Here is a 23,634-nt window from a genome sequence, read left to right on the forward strand (position 1 = left end):
AACGAAAATCTTGAAGAGGTTGTAACCTTAGTTAATGGCTATTTTGTATTCAAGATTAAAATGAAGAAGCTTTAAATTCCATTCTTGATGAGGGGCCTTATTATATTGGGAGCAAATTGATTGTTATTAAGATATGGCACCCCGATGACCTTTACTAAAAATGTCTTCTCAAGTGTGCCGATATGGGTAAATTTTTTCAATGTGCCGCTTGAACTTTGGATTGAGAAGGGATTGAGTTATATAGCAAGTTTTATTAGTAATCCATTTTATCTTGATGAATTTACTCAAAACCATAGCCGGTTAACATTTGCTAGAATTTGTATTGAGATAGAAGTCACTAAAGAGATTCCACCCTCCTTTGTTGTAAATTTAGGATATGGAGAACCATTCGAAATCAAAGTAGAAGTTCCTTGAAAACTCCAAGTGTGTAAAGAATGCAAAATATTTGGTCATGCTATAAGTTTGTGTCCAAGTAAACCGATAACTCAAGCTCCTAGCAAACTTAAACAAGAGTGAAAGGCCAAAGAAGTGGTCGAGATGAAGGAGGGAGGCAAGCCAAGTGAATGGGTTAAAGTGAAAAAGAAAAAAGGCAAGGACGTCGTTAATGCTCCTATGGGTAACTTTGTTCCTACACCTCCTCCATCTTCATCGAATGCATTTGATATTCTCAATACTTGTGTAGCCAATAAGGTGGTTTCTTTTTGTGCGGATCTTAAGAGTGTGCTTAATGTGAATTGCTCCTCTTTGAAAGTGAGTAACCCCTCAAAAGATATTCCAAATAAAGAGGCTTAAAAGAAAGAGAAAGAAATTGCCAAGGATGTAGGTAATATAAATGTGTTAGCCCCTAAACGATCTTCACGTTCCAAAAGAGCTCCTCTATCCCTTTCGGATGGAACATTCGTTATTCCATGGACAAATCCATCTTCAAAGTGGAAAATAAGAAAAAGCTTCTTGAAAGAATCATTAATCTTAAACTTGCTCAAGAAATTAGCCTCTCTATTAAGTCAAAGAAATCAAGTCATAAGACTCCTATGAAATCGTAGGCATCTTCATTGATTGTTGTTTGGCCTAGCTTTTGGATTCTCCTTGTATGTTAATCTACTTGTTAGATTTTAGTGTAGAAGCTAAACATGTGTTTTTCCTCCTCGAAGGGTGTGTTGCTTTTGGGAGTGTATAAGTCTTACTGTAATATCTATTTTTTGGTATAAACCTTATGACTTACCTACCCAAAAAAAAACTCAATTTGTGTTCGGCTCATTAAAAACTCATTAGGTAAACAAGTCAAATTTAAATTTAATTTTAAACTCATTAAGTTATCATCAAACTAAGTATAAACAACTCATTACTTTCGTATTCTGCCTAATTCTAATGATCACACAAAAAAGATTGAAAAATAAAATTTAACACCACACCGAAAGTCATAGTGTTTCTTATACACAGAAATCACAAAAGTTGTTGAAATTATCATTTATAACACACAAAGTATGAGAGTTTCAATCCCTCATTGAAGAAAAAATGCAAGTTTTAGGCCTTTTTTCACTTTCAAGGTGCTTCAATGGATGTCGCAATCACACCCAAGTTTCTAGACTTGGAACGAGGATTTGGAACCTCAGCAACAAGCCCGCGGAGCTTCAATAAGAGTGGGATGGATATTGAAGAAAATTCACACTTTGAAGCCCGGTTCATCGAAGAGATTGAAATCCAAGACCATTTACAAAGGCTTACATGCCTAATGGCACTGTTGGTGCTGGTGGTGGTGCAGGTGGAGGTGGAAAGGGAATGAGAGGATTATTGTATTACTATGATGAGACATGTCATCCTTATATTTGGATACATGACACAATGGGAAATTTCTCAAGAATGGTGAAGCAACACACGGCTGGAAATGGAGATTTTAGCGACATTAAAAAAAAGTCGCTATAGGTCCCAAAAACGCCGTCAAATTCTTTTGTGACGTTTAGTACCAAACGCCGAAGATGAAGCCGTCGTTATAATTTTATGGCGCTTTAGAAACGTCACTATATTACTATAGGTGGCGTTTTCTAAAACGCTGCTAAAACTTCTACTAACAACATGATGTCACCATACTATTTAGCAACGTTTTCAAAACGCCGTCATATTTCTTTTTTAAAAAATCACCTAGTATAATATTTAGCGACGTTTTTAAAAATGCCGTGACAGCTATCTTTTTTTAAAAAATTGTACTAATTTTATGTGATTCAACTAAAAAGACCTGTAATAAAACTGAAAAATAGCATTAATATGAAATAATAACTCTCATTCAAGTAGCAAATACAACGTTAATTCACTTTCCCATTCAATTTAATATCCAATCACCATTAACCACAAAATAACATATTCATAAATCATGTTTTAGCAAAGACATTAACAGAAAAAAGAAGTGTTGAGCTATAATGATTGATCCAACTATACAAGAGATGGCAAATTACTACCAGGAAAATTATCCCCAACTCAAGATATCACCAAAGTAAGAGACTCTTGAACTTTCCTAGATTATGTTTCAAAAATCTATTCCTGCCTATAACATAAATTTCAAGCTTGGATGAGCTAAATTCAAATTGATGAGAGAGTTCATTGTTATTCTTCAGTAGTCTACATACCTGCATCAGAACATAAACTACAATCAAATTCACCAAAATAAACATAAACTAAAGAATTTGTAAACTTAATTTTCTTAATCAATTGATGCATTTATTTATTTTTAATTGTTTAATTCTTTGATTTGAAATTGTTGATGTAGTCCAAGTTATTAAGCATGTGCTTGCTGGTAATCATGCGATGTAAAAATACAATGTCATTAGTTAGTACATAGTACGCAGAAAAACAATAAATTTCTCAATCATAAAAAAAACTGTGCAATGTCTATAACATGAACTTCACTTCAATAAACACATGCAACGCTTGTGACTTTTACCTTAAATAACATTGATTTCAACTTTCCACATATTAATAAAATTAATACAAATGATCTAGAACAGTGGCATATTTCTTGTCAATATCAGTATAGTAATGATCTTCCTTAGGAAGTTCTCCTACTCATTTTGAAAGAATTGTTATCTTCTTTCTGGCTTCATGACAAGTTCCCTATCACCAAAAAACAAATGGAGAATTTTTTCTTTTATAATTATTATTATTATTATTTTGGTAGGGGTGGTTGGAGTTTTGCTCCTGACAAAAATCTATCATTTAAGTTACTACTTTACTCCTTCAATTGTATTTAAACAAAAACTAGGGTTAAAATTTTTGTTTTCGTCTAGGTTTAATAGAAGGCTATGTTTAACGGGTTTACTACATTTTTTTATTTATTATTTTTCCAAAAAAGACTAAATGTCCAAGAATTCTGAAAATTCATCATTTGTAATAATTGTGACAGAGCACGAGCAGCACCATTAGCAACACTCAAAATAAAAAGAGACTTCAAGCAAGAAAACCACCAATGGAAAGATTCACTATATAACTTTACAGTAGTTAGGAACATAAACCTGAAATCTACACGACGTCACTAACATGTCATCGTCAATGTGAACTAAGCATCTGTAAGAATCGTCTCAAGTATTTCATATTACCTAAACTAATCATGACAGGTAATAAAATACTATGAGTCTATGAGTGTCATGTTCAGCATAATCTATACTACTTATTTACCCTTAATAAGAGAAATTTTGCACATAATATCACAAAGAAAATACAAAGAATTTCAATGACGAGTACAGAATTAGATGTTTACTTCACAAAATTAAAACAAACTAAAATGAAGCCAAGATCATCGAAGACATACCTAATTGGACTGAGATGGTGAGCACTTGATCAAAACTTGGATTCCACTCTTCCACATGTAGTTTCGCTGCCAAATTTAGGGACTCGTAGAATTTGGAGAAAAACATCTAATTTGGAGGCTTTGTTTTCAGTAGCATGTTTTCAGTGGGTCTCAGATTATCATTAAACATGTTTTCAGTAGGTCTCTTTCCTGTAAGCATATCCAATGTCATCACTTTATTTCCCATACTATACTCTGTAATTCATGTATAATACAAAGACCCTGTTTGGTAAGACTTATTTTCACCTTATTTCAGCTTTTACCTTAATTTAAGCTATTTTGATATATTTGGTTCAGCTTAACAATACAGTTTATAACTTTTTGTAAGTCAAAAATCAACTTATTCTTTGAGTGGGGGAGGAGAAACTTAATTTATAAGTCAAAAATCAGCTTATGTTCACAGTTATAAGCTATAAGCTGTTAGGCTATAAGTTATAATCACTTTCCCACAGCTCTTCCAAATGGGCCAAAAGTAAATACAATTGTAAAGATGCTTGGTCAGAATCACATAAACAAATAGTAATGTACCTTCTACAAATAATTCTTTGTAGAAAAACAAGTTCAGAGAACGACAAACTTTACTCTAGACAATTTGAACCAGTTGACACCCCAAAAGAGAAAGGGGAAAAAAAACAGCTGTTGCCAAGTTACAAGGGAAATATACCTACAGATAAAACTTCAGGTGGTGCGAAACAAAGTAACGTATTGAAGTATACTAAATAATGTGCATATGTCTGCATGACTTAAAAAGAAAAAGGTTATATCAAATATACAACATCTTTATGGATTTTTAAATGCATCACACACATCAACCAGTCAACTTACACTAGAGGATCAACTGAAAAAAAAGATAACTATAAATTCTAAAATAATGATTAGCAACTAATTGTTGGATTACCTCATTGCAAAACCGCTAGAAACCCATCCATTGGTCCATGTTTATGACCTTGTAATCAATTTAGGTTTGCATTCAGAGCAAAAACACTCAAATGAGATAAATAAATGGGATTGGCTGCTATTTTGTGCATGCCTATAAAACGTCGTTAAATATTAAGAAAAGTGCCGTTTAAAAAAGCGCCGTTAAAAAAACGTCATCTAAACCCGTTACAAATGTATGAAGCAATGAAAAGGGGAAATCCTGTCAAAATGATTATGATATGGAAGTAAAGGAAAGGACCCAGACAACAGAACCCTGTTTACAACAGAGGTAGTCATACATTCTACATAAAAAGAAAATCCAGCTAAGTGCACTGCATAAAAATCACATTTTCTGACAATAAAATATGCAAGTATAGAATAATCAGATGAAACAAGAAATTAAGAACAAGACCAAACAACAAAAGCTTTAAAAGAGCAATTGAAATATATTTTAAGGTTCGATGTCCTCACCAAAACTGGTCAAAAGACTGGCAACAGGAAACCAGGTAAACCCTCCATCCCCCTCTCTTTCTTTCTTTTTTTTTTTTTTGATATTTATTTTTCATTCAATTCTGTTTGGTTACCTAGAAAACGCAAGAAAAGAGCAAAAGAAAATCGAAACTGCAGTCGAACTATCATCCTCATGGATGTTCGAACTATCACTGTGTATATAATGATTTTTTTTTTCTTGTTTCCTTTACTTTTTCTGTAATCAAACAGGGCACTAGGTTAATTTGATACCATTGGACTTTTCAACTGGTTGTGTTGTGACTTTGAATTTTTACTACACTGTTTATTCTGCTAGTTATGTCTATATTTTCTATGTCTAAGAAATTAAGAACACAATAAAAACTTTAGCAGTCATAACTAGCATAGCAGTAATTGGGATTACACCAAAGGCATAAAGCCCTCAATAGAAACAGGGTCTCTACTTGTTCATACTCTCTGTCCCTACAATGGCAATGGGCCTAAGCAGTAAACATAACATTTGTTGCCAAAAGCTCCATAATTCTTTATAATCCTAATTAAAATTTTGAATGATATGGAAAACAATCAAACATATTTTTTACATCTAACAAAGGCAACAAACATCTAGAAGTCATCATTTCATATAACATTAAGGTCATAAACTTACACATAAAACAACACAAACCCAATAATGCACAATCAGCAGCATAACACACTTAATCTAGTATTTCAGTGTATATTCAATAAAATGCAATGGTATCAATGATTCATGAATACCCACATTGCCTGCAATTTAAAAGCTCGCTTTTTTGCAATGTATAACACAAAAACCAGTAATGCATCAAACTTAACAGTTGATATAACTCTCCCACAACATTTCATCATCGATTCAATAGACTATAATGCTGAAACAAACTTTGAATTTCAGTAAGTAAGATCCACATAAAGGAAACAAATGAAAAAACAGCTCTGAACACACACACACGCACATATATATATAACCTCTGCTATAGTGAAGCCAGAGAAGACCTTTCAGTCTCTACGCCAAAGACGATCCATGAAGTCAATGAGTATTGAGAAGCTGTGTGTGTAGTGAAGATCACGAGCCTTAAGCCTTTTGGGGACTAGGTGTGTCCCTCTAACAATTATGCCCTTACCATTTATTATATCAAATGATCTTGAACTTAATTCAGCTGGCTAAGTATATGATTTTAGTAGATAGTGCACAATGTCCAGCAATCTTCTAAATGTAATTTATAAGTTATGCTATTAAAATAATTGCACCAATCTTTTATTTACTTAAAGAACATCGCACCTAGGCAGTTGAAGGTGAAACCTACTCACTTAATTAGATGAGGGCTTCGTTCAACAAAACAACCCCTACATAAGTTCATTCAACATCGCTACATCTCCTTAGAAATATAATCAAAAAGGAACATAGGTGCACATACATGTTGCTAGTATAAGAGAAATTTGCACGGTTTCCATAATACATAAAATAGACATTAAGTAGAGGGCATAGTTACTGGTTACCATTGAAGCATTGCAGCATTAGTAGCTTTAGAATTTTTGGCATCAAGACAAAGTCGAAATTCTATTAAAAGACATCATATAGTCATGTCAGGATATATTGTAAGAAATAATTCCAAAAACCAAAAACCATGTCAGCAAAAAATGCCTTGCCAACTTGCCGCAATGCAGTGAAGAGGCTTTCCTCCTCTTGACGTGTCCAAGCAGCCCATTGCAGTGTTTGTTTTTTCACTGCACTGGAAACTGCATTCCAGAGGTACAATCAATATTCTCAATACAACAACAAAAACGACAAAGCACCTCAATTGAGACAAATGATTAGAAACTTCGAAATGACAAGCACAAAATGTTACTTGGCTGTTGTACATCATGGTTTTGAAAGGATACAGTTACACCACAATCACCATCCTTAATTAGGATTTTCTCAGGATGGAGGCATGGTTCACAACCCAAGGAGACTTGTGGCTCCATTTGCATGTTAAAAACATCAAAAGAACACTGCTTTTATGCCCATACAGCTTCCAAGTCTGAAACAAAAAACCCTTTGTCCTCCAAATTAGTGCAGTGTCCAAATGCAACATCAAATAATAAGGGAAAGATGGCTTGGCATTTGAAGACACATCATTCAATTAATAACAAGATATCATCTTATTACATTGAGTTCAAACATCTTATAACCTTATAGATCATACTTTAGAAAACTATGCTAAAATCACTTAAGCATACAATAATCACTTAAGCATTAAAGTAATGCTAAAATCAGTACACAATATGCTTGTCATCAAAAACAATTTCATAGCTCATTGGTTTGCCTCAAGAACCTCAATGTTGGTTTACAAGCACTCACCATGTAAAGTAATCGCACATGTCATTTGCACACCAAAGTCTCCCTCGATTTTTTTTTTTTTTGAATCTGATATCTTAATATCTGCTTTTTTTCCACATTTGCAACTTTGATTTTGGAAAAGGAGACCAACACCATAACAAAGTATATCACTATAAATATAATACAGATTTAACATACCACTATTTTTCACAAATCCTAAAGAACACAAAAATATACATGTGCATAAATGTAATCAGAATTTAAAATATATTAACCAAACACATCTATTTCCTAAGTAATATTATTCTAGGGGTGAAAATACTCACTAGAGTTTATAAAATAAACCATCACAAGAGCTATTTAGCATTTATCACAACATACTCCTAACTTCACATGTATCTAATTAGTTTACAAAAAACAATTTCATTGAAGCATTTTATCAAACACTTGCAATGCAAAAAATCCATTCACATGTTTTGGGTAAATAAAGAAGAAATATGTTTTCCCTAAAAATCTTAATCAAACCAACACAAAATCTTAATTAAAATAAATGTATGATTATTTATTCCATAAAAAATAATAAATAAATTCTGACCTTTTCTTTCTTTGTCAATGAAGGGGATTTGAAGATTTAGGGTTGCAAAACAAAACTCTTCAGATGATGAAGACAAAGGGCCAACGCTGGAGAGCCGCCGTCGGGATTTGTTGATCGAGAGTGGACCAAATCTGATGTGTCTATAGAGAGAGAGGGAGGGAGACAGAAAGACAGTGGAGCTTACCGATCTAAATCGCTGAGATGAACTTCGATTTCGATTTTGAGAGAGAACTTCTAAATGGCTCTGATGAATCGCCGATCTATTTCGCTGAGACCGATCTAAATCTCTAAGATAATTAGGGTTTAGAGAGAGAGAGAGACAATAGAGCTCACCGATCTGAATCGTTGAGATGAACTTCGATTTCGAGACAGTAGAGCTTTGATGAATCGCCGATGTGCTTCGAAATGTCTCTGAGATATTAATCGGGCTCAGACAGCAGATAGAGAGAGAGAGCTCAAGATTTGAAGATTAAAAAAAAAAGGGTGAAAAGAGAGAGCGAGAGAGGGAGCGCGTGACACCTAACCCATTTGAAAGCGTTTATGAATGTCTTCTATTTATGAAATGGCACCGTTTTAAAAGGAAACGCGAAGTTTATGACACGTCATGCTATTTTAATTAGAATAATGTTTGAAATCCCTTTTGGGGGTCACCCCTTCACCCCTTTGTTACGTGGCGGGTGGTGATTGGAGGAGCAGGAAAAAAAAAGAAAAAAAAAAGAAAATGTAATCAATGAGAGAGAGGGGGTCAAAGGGGGCGGGAGAAAAAAGGGATGAATCATTGTTGTTTTAATTAAAGGAAAATGCGACGTTTATAAAATGTCGTTAAATATTAAAAATAATGACATTTTAAAAAACGTCATTAAAAGTATACCACCAAAACACTTATTTCTTGTAGTGACACTACATTAGTCTTGAAGATTTAAGAGATTGTTCTGAGATCAGAATATTTAGAGATCATCAGTGAGGCTACATATCGGTTCGGAAGAAACTGAGGCCAGATTTTTGTTGAAAAATGAAGCTTTTTTCCCCATTGTAAGTTAATTTTGATCATGAATATCAGCAAAATGGGATTACAGCATATTTTTGTGATTTTGTTTTTGTTTTCGTTTTTTTTTTTTTTTTTTTGAGTTGGGTTTCCATTTTCTTTTGATGGGTGTTTAAAGATTTAATGTGCTACAATTAACATGTACTACATAATGTAAGGAATGAAATACAATGAAGCTGTTGGATCTCCATTTTTTTTTTCTTAATTAAGAGTAGTTAAAAATAGTGTTTTAAATTTTTTTTAAAAGTAAATTGACTTAAACACAAGATATACACGTGGGATTTACCACTTGACACTGGACCCACTTAATATTATGTTTAGTTGGTAAGTTTATCGATACATTAATTAGTGTTTTTAACATTATCAAGTACAAAATGGTTCACATTGATAAATACAAATTCTTACTTTTGTTTCTTGTCTAATGGTTGATTTTATGTTTGTAATATTAGTATAATTTCAAACTTGAAGAATTGGAGTCTTTTTTTATTCTTAGATCCAACACCCTACGTCGTTTTGGCCATTTTTATGTTGTTCTGTACTCAAAACGACGTCGTTTTGGCCATTTGAGCCACTTTTGAGCCACAAAATTTGAGCTACGTAGCATTGTCGAGTAAATAATTTGAGTTATTTTCTTGCATTGTACCTTCACATTTACACGTGTATGTTTATAGGAAAATGATAATTAAATTTTATAGAAAGGGAAGAACATCATAATCTCATATTTCGAGACTCATATTTAAAAGCATATAAATTTATTTTTAAGTATAATTGTACTTAAATTATTGTACAATTGTATTTATGAATAAATAAATACAATAAATTTTATTTAAATAATTATTAATTTTGTTGTTGCATATAATTTTATAGGACATGATCGTTGTGGTCTACCCACTCACCCAACGCTACACATTCTGGATTGCATGTCGATTGTTTCTTAGCATAGAAGATCCAAAGGAAGTTGATAGATTCTTGCAACGTTTCAAGCTCTTGTCAGAGGGGTTAGTGTCAATCCCAGTGGACTTGCCAGGGACACCATTTCATCGCTCCATCAAGGTGTCCGAATACATTAGAAAAGAGTTCCTACGGAGGATCATCAAGCAAAGAAAGATTGACTTGGCAGAGGGGAAGGTGTAACGCCCCAGAAATTGGGCAGGGTATATCTATTTATGCAACAAAACCCACCTGATAGACAAACACACATATATATAGCTAACTATTCTATACATCAATTTCCATTAAATCCCAAATCCCAAATATATGTTGTTCACATCTCAATGCCCCAGTTCCATGCCAAACATGCATTTTACAACAAGTATGAAATGGAAGCCAAACAGATAATAAGCGCTCTACAGGCTTACAAATTTATCTAAGAACATTCTTGGTTACACAAAATGGAGTTTCAACTTAATGCAAATACAGCCCTGGGCTTACATTCAACAAATAACAATAAACAAAAATGGAGCCTCAGCTCCGAGTCCTCCCAAGTCAGTGCCTTGGCGAAGGTATATCAACTGTACCTGAAATGGTTTCCCTTATAGGGTAAGCCACAACCCAGTAGAAATATACTACACAACATATGGACCATGACAAGACTAAAGAGAAGTATGCTCATGCCATGCTCATGATAAAGCAGTTTATCTCTCTTTTTATAAAGCATGCAATGCTGAGATAAAACAGCAGATATAAAACCATTTCCATTTTAAACCATATCTGTTACATGAATACAAGCTCCGTGAATCTCTAGGTGAGTGTCTGCAAGTAGGCCCTAATGCACTACCACTGTCATTTTTACCAGTAAACTGCAAGGCTCGACACCTAACCGCGCGGTTCTACACCCCCTATCTAGATTCATCAAGTATTCATCTCTTTGCAAACAGATACATTTACAAACATTTCTCAAAAACAGATACATTTCCAATGCAATGTCCAATGCAACGTCCAATGCAACAAATGAGAAATGTGGTTTGATTTACCTAAGTCTCATGCCTTTCTACAACAATCATGGATATCCTCTACTGATAGCCCAAACAGATATTTCTAAACAGATATTTAAACAACGATAAATGAAATATATTCCACGTCTCATTAAATATGAACAACTACACTAGCTTTCATATCACAATCACGTCAGCTAACCTCTCAAGGTCCATTTCTAACCGTGTCGGTTTTATTCTAACAGATACATTAAGCAAAATAATACCGTTAATGCCCAAAAAAATATTATTTTCTTTCCAAACTCATTCTCTAAGCATTATTCAACTATGACATTCTATTTTGATCAAAAGCCCCAAAAGTTAAACGTAATTCATTTTGTTTTCTTTAAAAATGCTCTTTTGGTCGCAAAATGGTAAAAATTTCAAAACCAATCGAATCGAAGTCCGTTTTTGTTCAAATTTAAAACATAACTCTTTCATAACCTTACAAACATATTTCAAGTTTACACTTTCACAATTTGGGCATCAACTCTTTATTTTTCTCAAAATTTCCCTTTTAAGCAAATAAATCACAAAATTTTCAAAAATTCTAATTAAATTATGTACAACTCTAAGCTCCATATAATCAAGTAAAAGTACATAAAGAAGTGTAGAAAAAATTCCTACCTCGATCCAAGAGCTTCCAAGAAAATAAAAATTTCCGGCGACAAAATTTCGATTCGTTCAGATTAAATCGGAGCCCTCAGAACCCTCTACAATTTGATCTATGGAACTAGGGTCTAAAACCTAACAGGTTTTGATGAATAAAGGATTTTATATAATTGTACAGGAAAGAAATAAACCTTCTCGTATAATCCTGTTGATCAAGTCTGCGCTCCTCTGTAACTCCGTCGCTTTATCACCTGAAAACACAAACGTGAGCTAGCCGGCGGGTGTGTGTCGGAAACCTCTCCGATGCCTAAGTCAGTAAGCTTGACAAATAGACAAAAGCTTTGTGTATTCAGAAAGCAAAGTTGTGTGTTACCTCTCCAAAGGTGATGTTTGTGAGCTTTTATAGGTTTCGTGTGGCACAATCCTAGTAGGACTTCTACTTCTCCATGCAGAGTCCTCCTAGGATTCATATCCCTGAAAGATAATGCTTATCCTTCAACACCCCCCTCACTGCTTAAACCAAGTGAGATGGTTTTTACAACGGCCAAACTCCAACATGACCAAAGTAAACATGACTATGCATAGCCGCAGAATAAGCCGAACTAGTTCTTCCTTTTACTGCTCTTACGTCGGCTTCTCATGCACAACCCGTGGCGTGGTTAGACCGAACTAACATGTCATGACCGGTGTAACTCCAAGACCGGTCTAACTCCAAAGTACCGTTAGACCGATCTAACTTCGATCTTTTGTTGGACCGGACTAGCTTCACGGCCTTAGGACCGAACTAACCCCAAAATATCCACACGACCGAAATAACTTACATGGCCATTTTACTCGGCCCTTTGTACTGCGGCCCATAACGGCCCATTACCCAGCTCGGCCCAATTTTCACATAAATTACCCTCTAAATTGCCCCTTAATTCCATCTGCCTAGCATGTTTGGGATTATCTGTCAACCAGCCGAGCTATAAACTCTCAGCCTTTCCCCCCGAGCTATAGATTTTTAGCCTATCCAGCCGGGCTACTTTCACACCGAGCTCTAGCTGTCCGGTAGTAACGTCTCTTCAATCACAGAGACTGAAACGCTTCCCATTCTAATGGAACGTGGCATGCTCTGATTGACTGAGGATGGCTGTCACGTCGTCTTCGTACTTCGTGAAATTTGAACAGTCCCGCCCTTTTCCCTTTACCTAAAACGAGCCTTTTCATTTTGACATACTTTGCAACTTTTCCTTCTCTGAGCCTCCATTGCTTCTTCATTTTAACACTCTTTGCAACTTCTGAGCTCATGTTCTCCATAGCTGTTAGTCTCCCTCCAGCTCTTGCCTCTTCATCGGGTAAGCACTGTACATCTACTTTGTGTTCGTATTTTGTTTTCTGTGTTTTTGCAAAACATATTTTTCCGTTTCGCTTTGCTCTGTACTTTTCTGGAAAAAACTTAACAATAGAACACATGAGTACATGTAATATCCTGTAGAAAACTGGTTTTCGATCCAAAATCATGATGCAACCGAACTAGGACACTGTTTAAGCTAGGTAAAAGTCTAGTCAGCTTACAACCGGACTAACACTTCATGTTTACACCAGTAGTTTTGAATAAGTCAAACCACTTCTTGATAGACCTTAGCCGAGGTAAACGAACCGAACTAAGTCCGATCATAGCATACTGAAACCTTATCTTCGACCAAACTAGGTCTTTGGGGCTAAGCCAGCTTTCTAAGTTTTTTAGACGGAACTCAGAAAGTTGCCCCTAGACGATCAACCGGTCAAACAGAATCGTTTCCAGAACTGAGATATCGAGACGCTTGCCAAGGCCGAGCTTAATAAAAGCCCTGCTCAAACCGAGCTACCAATCACCTTTGCAGAAACCAAGACAGAACCTGTAGCATCCTACACAGTCGAAGTAGGACTTCTTTTTATCTTGTTTTTAATTTATAGCACAACCCAATGATCTGTACTTAACACCTTTGTTCTTCACTTTGCAGACTTAGGTTGCCCAGGCACTCCTCTGCACGCTCAACTGAGCAACTGAGCACAATTTTTAGACTGAACTAATTTATTCATAAATTATACAGTAAATGAGGAAGTATAGTTTTTTAGTAAATACTCCGGGTGGTCTAGCCGAATTCCGAAGGGATTATGGCATACCTGACGATGTACACCTTACCCTGGCCGAAAAAGATGTCATACCCTGGGGGAATGAAGGCTTTGTCCCCTTCACCCTCTTGTCCATAATTGAAACCGGACTACGATTTCCAGTCCAATCCTTAATTTGTGAGTTTCTTAGGCAAACCAGACTATGCCCAACCCAACTATCCACCAATTCATACCGTATAATAATGGGAATAGCCGAACTAAACCGCCAAGCCAGTCTTAACCTCGGTCTGGCCAAAATCTTTCACCAATACTCCATTGGTTCGAAGGAAGACGGCTGGGTGTACTATCTTAGAATACATCGTCGTCATGAGAAAATAATAAAAAACACACCGGATAAAGACTTGAATGACGACGATTTTTTCTGGGTGTCTGGGAACTTTGAGGATCACCAAGCCCAGATTCCTGGCCGAAGCATCAATTGGAAAAAAGGAACACCTGGTATAATTACTTCGGTTTTCTTGCGTGCTTTACTATATTTCGGTTTTCAATTTTTCAGCCGAACCAACAGTTGTCTTCTTTCGTAGATTCTGCCCACCTCCATTCTCTATACAGCTACCCAAATCTAGCGACCTTGCGTGCCGCACTACGGTATCCAGAACGTAGTTGGGCCAAGCTGCTAAAGTTCGAACCGACCTATAGATACAGCGGCCACCGAAAAACAAGAGTGACCGACTTTCTGCTAGAGGAGGCCCCAGAACCAGACCCAACCTTGCCAGAAAATCAGACTAATCCCACTGACCGCTGAAGAAGAAATGGCCAAGAGAAACAGAGTCAGGGCCCTCTTGACCGAGACCAACAGACCCGAAGTACCGCCACCAAGCCAAACGCAACCTGCCATTGTGGCCCTTCCTTCTCAACAGCCTTCTTCATCACGCCCATCCAAGCGCGCCCGATCTACCCCGACCGAACAACGTCTTGTGGATGAGGATGAATCCATCCCTCCACCAATTCCACAGCCGGAGCCTTCTGATCGGGCTGGCTTTTCTAGGTGGGCACCGAAGCTAAAATTTCAGAACCGCCTTATTCAAGATAACGATTCGGTGGTCGCTGAGAAGGATCACTTGATGGCCTTCAATCTTGCCAAAAGTGTGTGCCTTCCAGCAGACATGGAACACCACCAGAATTTGACCGAGCTAAAGGCCATTCGATCGGCCACCAAGTCCATGATCCTGGTATGATGCCTCTTGTCTCTAAGGTGGTGTTTGGGAAGCAACTTCCCAAATTTTTTTCTCATTTTTTCCACTAAAAGACAAAAGTTTTGCAAAACCAAAAAAAACACATACAAACAAAATATCACATCCAACCCCATAATCATTTCACTTTTTCTCTCACAAACATCACATCCAACCACATAAAAACCCAACTATCTTCCCAAACACCAAAAATTTTTTATCTCATAAAAACCTACATCTACTAAAATCTACATAAAAACTCACTTCCCAAACACCATCTAAATTTTTTTTTTCTAACTTTCAGTTTGGTTTCCTCATTGATTTCTTTCCATTCATTTCAGTCTCTTCAGAAGAGCCAAATTGCCCACCAAAAGGTATTGGAGCTCAGGAAAGCGGCGAGGCAGGCCCTGGCAGAAATTGAAGCAAAAACGACCGACCTGAAGAAATCCCATCAGAAAACGGCCGAGCTAGAGGTTGAGGTAGCTCGTCTATCTGGACTAGTTACCTCGGCTGAAGCTGACAAACAGAAGGCGTTGATTGTAATGAAAGACAAGTACCTTCGTGAGCTAGTCAAGCTTGAAGGGAAAAGGACGCCGAAATAGCCGAACTGAAGAAGAAGGTGGGAGATGCCAACGCCGAAGGTTTCAAGGAGGCGGAAGGCCTCTACATTCCACAATGTGAGGGAGCGAAAGACTTATTCTTCAAGTGCAGCTGGAGAAGTGCTGTGGAGCAGCTCGGCTGTGGGCCCGAAACCGATGTCTACAATGCTCCTCAGTATTTCATTCCGGCCTCACTAGCGGAGTATGCTGCTTTCGTCCAACAACAATTTTTGCAGGATTCAGATGATGAAGATGAAGAAAATGAACCAACTGTTACTCCGGTAGTCAATGAGCAAGGCAACGATCAATCAGCTCGGTTGGAGCCAACGGTTGAAGACCTGACTGTTGAGCCGCCGACTGACATAGTTGCTACTGAGACTGATCTTCCATCTGCAACCAGTGCTCAAGTTGATATTGACGCCGACCTTGAAGACCTTTTTAATTAAAATATTTATTTTTTATTTTTTTACTTCGACTTGTAACCGGGCTGCGGCCCCTCCTTTGTATTTGCTTTTTGATGAATGAAAATCTTCTTGTTTTGAACTCTTACTTCGGTTGATCTGCATGTTTGTGCTTGTAATGACTTTTTCATGCTCTTTTCACTTCCAACTGTTATCTCGGTTTAAATTCCTGTTTGAGCTTGCCTTCTTAATAGTATGGTGGCCGAGATACTTTAATCTGGTTTCAGCTGAGTAATCTGACTGAGCTATCCAGCTAACCACTCTTTAGTCGATGCACTTATTTCGGCTAAAGAGTACTAAGAGTTGGTTTAATCCAGCCAACCACTCTTTAGCCGATGTCATTACTTCGGCTAAAGAGTTCTAAGAGTTGGTTCAATCCAGCCAACCAGTCTCTAGCCGATGTCCTTACTTCGGCTAAAGAGTTCTAAGAGTTGGTTTAGTCCAGCCAACCACTTTTTAGCCGATGTCATTACTTCGGCTAAAGAGTTCTAAGAGTTGGTTTAATCCAGCCAACCACTCTTTAGCCGATGTCATTACTTCGGCTAAAGAGTTCTAGGAGTTGGTTTAATCCAGCCAACCACTTTTTTAGCCGATGTCATTACTTCGACTAAAGAGTACTAAGAGTTGGTTTAATCCAACCAACCACTCTTTTAGCCGATGTCATTACTTCGGCTAAAGAGTACTAAGAGTTGGTTTAATCCAGCCAACCAGTCTCTTGCCGATGTTCTTACTTCGGCTAAAGAGTTCTAAGAGTTGGTTTAGTCCAGCCAACCACTCTTTAGCCGATGTCCTTACTTCGGCTAAAGAGTTCTAAGAGTTGGTTTAATCCGGCCAACCTTTAAGTTAGTTTTTCCAGCCAACTTAGAAAAGAATGTTTGGTTATTTCGACCAAATGTCCTGCAGCCTGGATCCTTATCCTGGGCTTAGGAGGGGTGTTGGTTTAATCCAGCCAACGTCTAAGTTAGTTTTTTCAGCCAACTTAGAATAATTTTTGGTTATTCCGACCAAGCGTCCTGCAGCCTGGATCCTTATCCTGGGCTTAGGAAGGGTGTTGGTTTAATCTAGCCAACCTCTAAGTTAGTTTTTCCAGCCAACTTAGAATAATGTTTGGTTATTCCGACCAAACGTCCTGCAGCCTGGATCCTTATCCTGGGCTTAGGAGGGGTGTTGGTTTAATCCAGCCAACCTCTAAGTTAGTTTTTCTAGCCAACTTAGAATAATGTTTGGTTATTCCGACCAAACGTCCTGCAGCCTGGATCCTTATCCTGGGCTTAGGAGGGGTGTTGGTTTAATCCAGCCAACCTCTAAGTTAGTTTTTTCCAGCCAGCTTAGAAAAATGTTTGGTTATTCCGACCAAACGTCCTGCAGCCTGGATCCTTATCCTGGGCTTAGGAGGGGTGTTGGTTTAATCCAGCCAACCTCTAAGTTAGTTTTTCTAGCCAACTTAGAATAATGTTTGCAATATACCTAACTTCACTAAAGCTAACTTTTTCAGAGAACAACTTATGCTAAAAAGAATCGATTTTTTTTATTGAGGAAAGAAAAAATTACACATGTTTGAAAGAGGAAAGCTAAAAATAAAATAACTTGAGATTGACTGTGTTCCATGGCCTAGGGATTGCTTTGCCGTCCTTGTCTTCTAGGTGGTATGCCCCTTTGCCTGCTAACCCAACCACTTTGTAAGGACTTTCCCAATTAGGCCCTAGCTTGCCATCTCCTAGCACCAGGGTATTTCCCATTACTTTGTGCAGCACCCAATCTCCGATCTTGAATTGCCTTGGATGTACTGTTTTGTTGTATTTCCTGGATAACTCTTGTTGATACGAGGCAATGTGGACTAGTGCTCTTTCTCTTCTTTCTTCGGCGAGGTCGAGCTCCAATGTTATGGCTTCTCCATTCAAGTCGGGATCAAAATTTTCGCTTCAAATTGTGGGGAGGCCAACTTCCAGTGGGATTACTGCTTCCATTCCGTAGGCTAAGGAGAATGGTGTTTCTCCTGTTGATCGTCGAGGCGTGGTGCGATACGCCCATAAAACATGAGGAAGTTCTTCTGCCCACTTGCCTTTTGCCTTCTCTAACCTTTTCTTCAGTCCATCCAAGACAACTTTATTTGATGCTTCTGCTTGGCCATTTGCTTGAGGATACGCTGGTGTAGAATTGTAGAACTCTATCTTGTATTCTTCACAAAAGCTTCTGAAAATTTTGCCATCAAACTAGGTGCCGTTGTCTGATATGAGGGCTTTAGGTATGCCGAATCGAGTAATGATATTTTGTCAGACAAACTTCTTCATATCTCTTTCCTTGATTGATGCCAATGCTTCTGCTTCCACCCACTTTGTGAAGTAGTCTGTTGCTGCGAGAAAGTACTTCCTGTTGCCGGGTGCTGTTGGAAGTGGTCCTACTATGTCCAAGCCCCACATTACGAAAGGCCATGGCCTAGTTAATGGTAGGAGTTCTCTAGCTGGTTGATGTATTTGGTGTGCAAATTTTTGGCATTTCTCGCACTTCTTCACATATTTTTCTGAGTCTGCCTGCATGTATGGCCACCAGTATCCTTGCGAAATGGCCCTGTAAGCTAGCGATCTTCCTCCTTGATGGCTTCCGCACACCCCTTCGTGTATCTCGTATAAGAATGCTTTCACTTTGCTGGGGTGGACACACTTTAGATAGGGTCCTGAGAACGACTTTTTGTATAATGCCAGAGATGGGGAGAGCCAAAATCGCTGTGATTTTGCTCTAATTTTGTTGGCTTCTTTCTTTTTTTCTGGTAGGATGCCATCTTTCAAGAATAGTATGATGGGATCCATCCATGAGGGGCCTAGATCGGCGCAGCATACTTCGTCTGCTTCGGGGTCTTCGATGCTTGGTCTTGGTAAGTAGTCGATGAGCAATGGATGAGGGATGGATGTATCTGCCATTGAAGCAAAGCCTGCTAGTTCGTCTGCTCTGCCATTCTCTTCCCTGCTTATCTGTTCTATCCTCACTACTTCAAATTTCTTGATTTCTGTTCTGACCAATTCTTGGTACTTGGCCATCCTATCATCCTTTGCTTCATAGTCGCTAGAAATTTGGTTTACCACCAACTGTGAGTCGCTGTAGACCATTAATTCGGTGGCCTTCATGTAGTATGCTGATTTGAGTCCTGCTAGGAGTGCTTCATATTCCGCTTCGTTGTTTGATGCTGGGAAGCCAATGTTGATTGCTTGCTCTATAACTAGGCCGTCTGGTGAGATGAGGACTATGCCAAGTCCTGCACCATGCCGGTTGGATGCTCCATCCACGAAGAGCTTCCACATCTCACCAACGAACAACTTCCAGCAAGTGGAGGGGTCGGATGATGTCGTGGGGTCAAGAATGTTGCTGGTGTTTTCTTCAAGGTCCATGCTTGCTATCTGCCCCTCGCTATCTGATTGAACCAAGTCTTTATTTGTTGGTGAGTCTTGGTTTGGTGTAGCTTGGTTTGCTTCTTCCTTGCTGTCTTTAGTCTGGTCTGCCTTGGAGTCTGATTGAGTACCTTCTGCTAGGGGTTGCGCTATTCCAGCGTCAACTTCCATCCCTAGTTCGGTTGTGTCAGTTAGGTCGACTGGGCAGATATGATGACTTCTAGGAGTAAACTCTGCGACGAAGTCTGCCAAAGATTGGGCTTTTACTGCGGTTTTGGGTTGGAACTTGATGTTGAATTGTCCCAACTCTACTGCCCACTTCAAGATTCGCCCAGAAAAGTTTGCCCTCTCAAATAAAGCTTTTAGTGGGAAAGTTGTGAGGACGACTATGATGTGGGCGTGAAAGTAGTGTGCCAATTTCCTAGAGGCCATCATCAAGGCTAATGCCAGTTTTTCCAGTGGCAAATACCTTGTTTTGGCTCCCCAGCAATGTTTTGCTGACATAATAGATGGGCAGATGTTGAATTCCTTCCGCACGGACCAACACTGCGCTAATTGCGTGCTGAGAGATTGCCAGGTACATGAAGAGTTCTTCTCCTGGTATTGGGGTGACCAGCAATGGTGGAGAGGACATGTATTCTTTCAAGCTTTCCAGAGCTTGGTCGCATTCTTCGTCCTATTCGAACTTGGCTTTTAAAGCTTGAAAGAATGGTCGTAGCCTGTCTGACGATCGGCTTATGAACCGATTGAGTGCGGCTGCCATGCCGGTGAGATGCTGCACTTCTTTTACTAAGTTTGGTCTCTCCAAATCCTGAATTTCTTTGATCTGGGAGGGGTCCGCTTCTATACCCCGGTTGGTCACAAGGAAGCCCAGGAATTTGCCAGATCCTATGCCGAATGCACACTTAGATGCATTGAGGCGTAACTTGTGCTTCTTCAGGATTTCAAACATCTCTCCTAGGTCCTTGAGATGGTCATTCTTATCCTTGCTTTTGACCACCATGTCGTCGATGTAACCCTCTATCGTTCTTCCTAACAATGGTTCAAACATCTTGGTGACCATTCGTTGGAATGTTGCCCCTGCGTTCTTCAAGCCAAAGGGCATGACCTTGTAACAGTATAGTCCTCTTGGTGTTGTAAAGGATGTGACCTCCCAGTCTGGCTCATGCATGGCGATTTGGTGGTAGCCTCTGTATGCATCCAGAAAGCTAAGTCGGTTGTGTCCCGCCGTTAGGTCTACCAGTTGATCTATCCGTGGTAGAAGAAAACTGTCTTTTGGGCATGCCTTGTTGATTGTTTTATAGTCGACGCAGACACGCCATTTGCCATTCTTTTTTGGCACTACGACTGTGTTGGAGATCTATGTTAGGTAGTGCACTTCTCTAATTGCTCCTGCCTCCAGCAGGTTACCTACTTCTTCCGCCACTATCTCGGCGTGGTGGAGTGCCGATCTGCGTGTGCGTTGGATGATTGGTCTGGCGGATGGGTGGACATTAAGTTGGTGACAGATGAAGTTTGGATCAATGCCTGGCATGTCGTAGGGCGTCCAGGTGAACACTTCGATGTTAGAGGTTAAGAATTCCAAAACCTCTAATCTCTCAGTGCTGGACAACGACGACCTGAGCAAAAAGAACTTATCCTGGTTCTCTTCATCTATTCTTACCTCTACCAATTCTTCCACCGCTTTCTGATTAGCTGTTTTGCCTACATCTGCGAATAGTTCATTGCTCTCAGGTTCTTCCACCGAATGAACGTATCCTTTGGCAGCGCGGCTGCCGTTTACTGTGACAAAGCATTGCTTGGACATAATCTGATCTCCATAGACCTCTTCAATTACACCGGTGTCGTTTGGGAACCGCATTACTTGGTGGTAGGATGACGCCACCGATCGCATGGCATGCAGCCATGTTCTGCCCAGGATAATGTTGTAAGTGGAGGGGACCTTCAATACCCAGAACTCCACTTGTTTCGTCACGCTTCCTGCTCTGATTGGAAGAATTATTTTGCCGACGGGCCATTCTGGCATGGAGTTGAACCCAATTAGGGGAGATACGGCAGACGCCAAGTCTTTGTCTTGTAGCTTTAATTGTTTAAATGTTTCGTAGTACATGATTTCACATGAACTACCCTGGTCAATCAGAATCCGCTTGACGTCAAAATCCTTGACTCGGAGAGTGACGACCAGGGCATCATTGTGAGGGCAATATATCCGTTCTAAGTCTTTATCTGAAAAAGACATGACGTTTGTTGCCTCTGTCTTCCCCTTTTTGATGGCAGGTTGGGCACTTAGCACCTCTCTTAAGTGTTCAGCCTTTTTGATTGATCCTCTGAGCTCGCATACACGCTCAAGTTCAAAGACTCCATGTATCACATTGATAATGCCTTGAGGCGGGGCGTCAATCGGCATCCCGTTGGGGTTATTATGGTCCTGGGGGGCTGGTTGCGTTCCTCCTTCAATGTATTTATTCAGGTGACCGGCTGCCACCAACTCCTCTAAATGATGTTTCAATGGTGTACAATTTTCAGTGCGGTGCCCCTTTTCTTTGTGGAAGGTGCACAATGACCTTTCGTCATAGTCCTTCTGCGCTTCCCCTAGTTTGGCTGGCCATCTGACGAAAGGCTCATCTCTTATTTCACTTAGAATTCGGTAGATCGGTTTCTTAAATACCGTGGTTATGGCCGTGCAGACCCTCAACTATCTTTTATCTGGGTCCTCTCCGTTGTCTCGCCTGCCATGTCCATTTCTGTTCTGTCGATCTACTGTATTGACCTTTGCTGAGGTCTTCTTTTCTGGTACTGTAGTCGTGCCAGATTTTGTCTTGGCACGTGCGCCATCCTCTTCCACCCTAATGTGCTGATGCACTTTTTCCATCAAGGCTTCCATGGTGAGGGGTGGTGTCATGGTGATTGAGTCCCTTAGTCTATTCCCGACTGGAAGGCCTCTTTTGTACTGTGCAATGGCGAGATTGGTGGGGCAGTCGCCAATTTGGTTGAATGTCTCCCAGTAGCGACTATTGTAGGACCTTAGCATCTCTTTTTCACCTATGTCAATGGAGAGTAGCTGGTCGATCTCCACTGGGGTTTTGGTGTTTGTTCTGAACCTTGTGACAAACGCCTTTGCCAATTGCGCCCAAGAGGCTATGCTGCCTTCTGGAAGTTTTTCAAACCAAGTCAAGCCTAGATCGCCAAGGCTTGACGGGAAGAGGATGCACATTAGAGCCTCGTTTCGTCGATATACTGCCATAACCTGGCGGAAGTGGCTTAGGTGAATGTAGGGGTCCGTCTTCCCCTCATACGTAGTGAATTTGGGCTGAAGGAAGCCTGTAGGTAGGGGTGTGTTTTCGATTGCCGGAACGAACGGCGAGGTTTGCAGCCTCGCTAATGCCTTGTCCGTTGGTTCGTAGGCAGGGTGTGGTAATGACATTCCAACCTCGACGCTTCCATGCGATCGAGGAGCCAATCGTTGAAGGGCAGAAACTCTGTGAGGGTCGCGCGCCCTGGTGTCCTCCTTCCATCGTGCCTTTTCTTCCAATATGATCCGCAAATCGGATGATTTGGGCAACTCTGTCTGTTTGGATGATGTTTGGTGCGAGTGTGAGGGTCGGTAGGTACTTTCTTCTGGGTAAGACCTTAATGATCTCGTTCTCTCAGACTTGGAGTAACGAGTTCTGGAGGTTCCAGACTGAGTATCGCCTGTCCTGAGGCTTCTACTTTCTGCTTGTGATGGCGTTGAATGCCTTCCATGGTCTTCTGAGCGGCGAGGGGGCGTCTTGTTTTTGCGCCCCTCTCCTGTCGCCACTCTTTTTTCCTTCATCTGGCGTTTCAAGGCTTCTATGTCGGCCGCCATCTTCCTTATTAATTCGTCTTGCTCCTTCACGCGGTCCTCCAGAACTTGAGGATCAATCCTCCGCCTTTGCCTGTCAGGACTTTGTAAATGAGAGTGACGGGGGCTGTGAGTCCGCCTCCCCCTAGTATCTCTCCTGGCGTTGTATCGTTGGGGCTCCAAGTCCGCCATGGGAGGGATAGAAGGTAATCCTTCACGCCTGGCCCCCCCATC

The 23,634-nt window shown here is 39.5% G+C and overlaps 1 protein-coding gene and 1 long non-coding RNA gene across 3 annotated transcripts in view; one reads left to right on the forward strand and one right to left on the reverse strand.

The window, feature by feature from the left end:
* Positions 1-23,634, forward strand: part of LOC114302348 (UDP-N-acetylglucosamine transporter UGNT1) — a 199,705-nt gene that overhangs the window by 90,328 nt on the left and 85,743 nt on the right. The gene's annotated exons all lie outside the window — the stretch shown is intronic.
* On the reverse strand, positions 2,340-8,724 carry LOC114266321 (uncharacterized). The gene is made up of 5 exons (XR_014348326.1): positions 8,176-8,724; positions 7,108-7,281; positions 4,737-6,997; positions 3,800-3,988; positions 2,340-2,621 (listed from the first exon to the last, which is right to left on the reverse strand). It is a non-coding gene; the product is annotated as an uncharacterized LOC114266321 (long non-coding RNA).

This window comes from Camellia sinensis, chromosome 13, assembly GCF_055761805.1.
Source record: "Camellia sinensis isolate YWXY chromosome 13, ASM5576180v1, whole genome shotgun sequence".
NCBI classification, from domain to species: domain Eukaryota; kingdom Viridiplantae; phylum Streptophyta; class Magnoliopsida; order Ericales; family Theaceae; genus Camellia; species Camellia sinensis.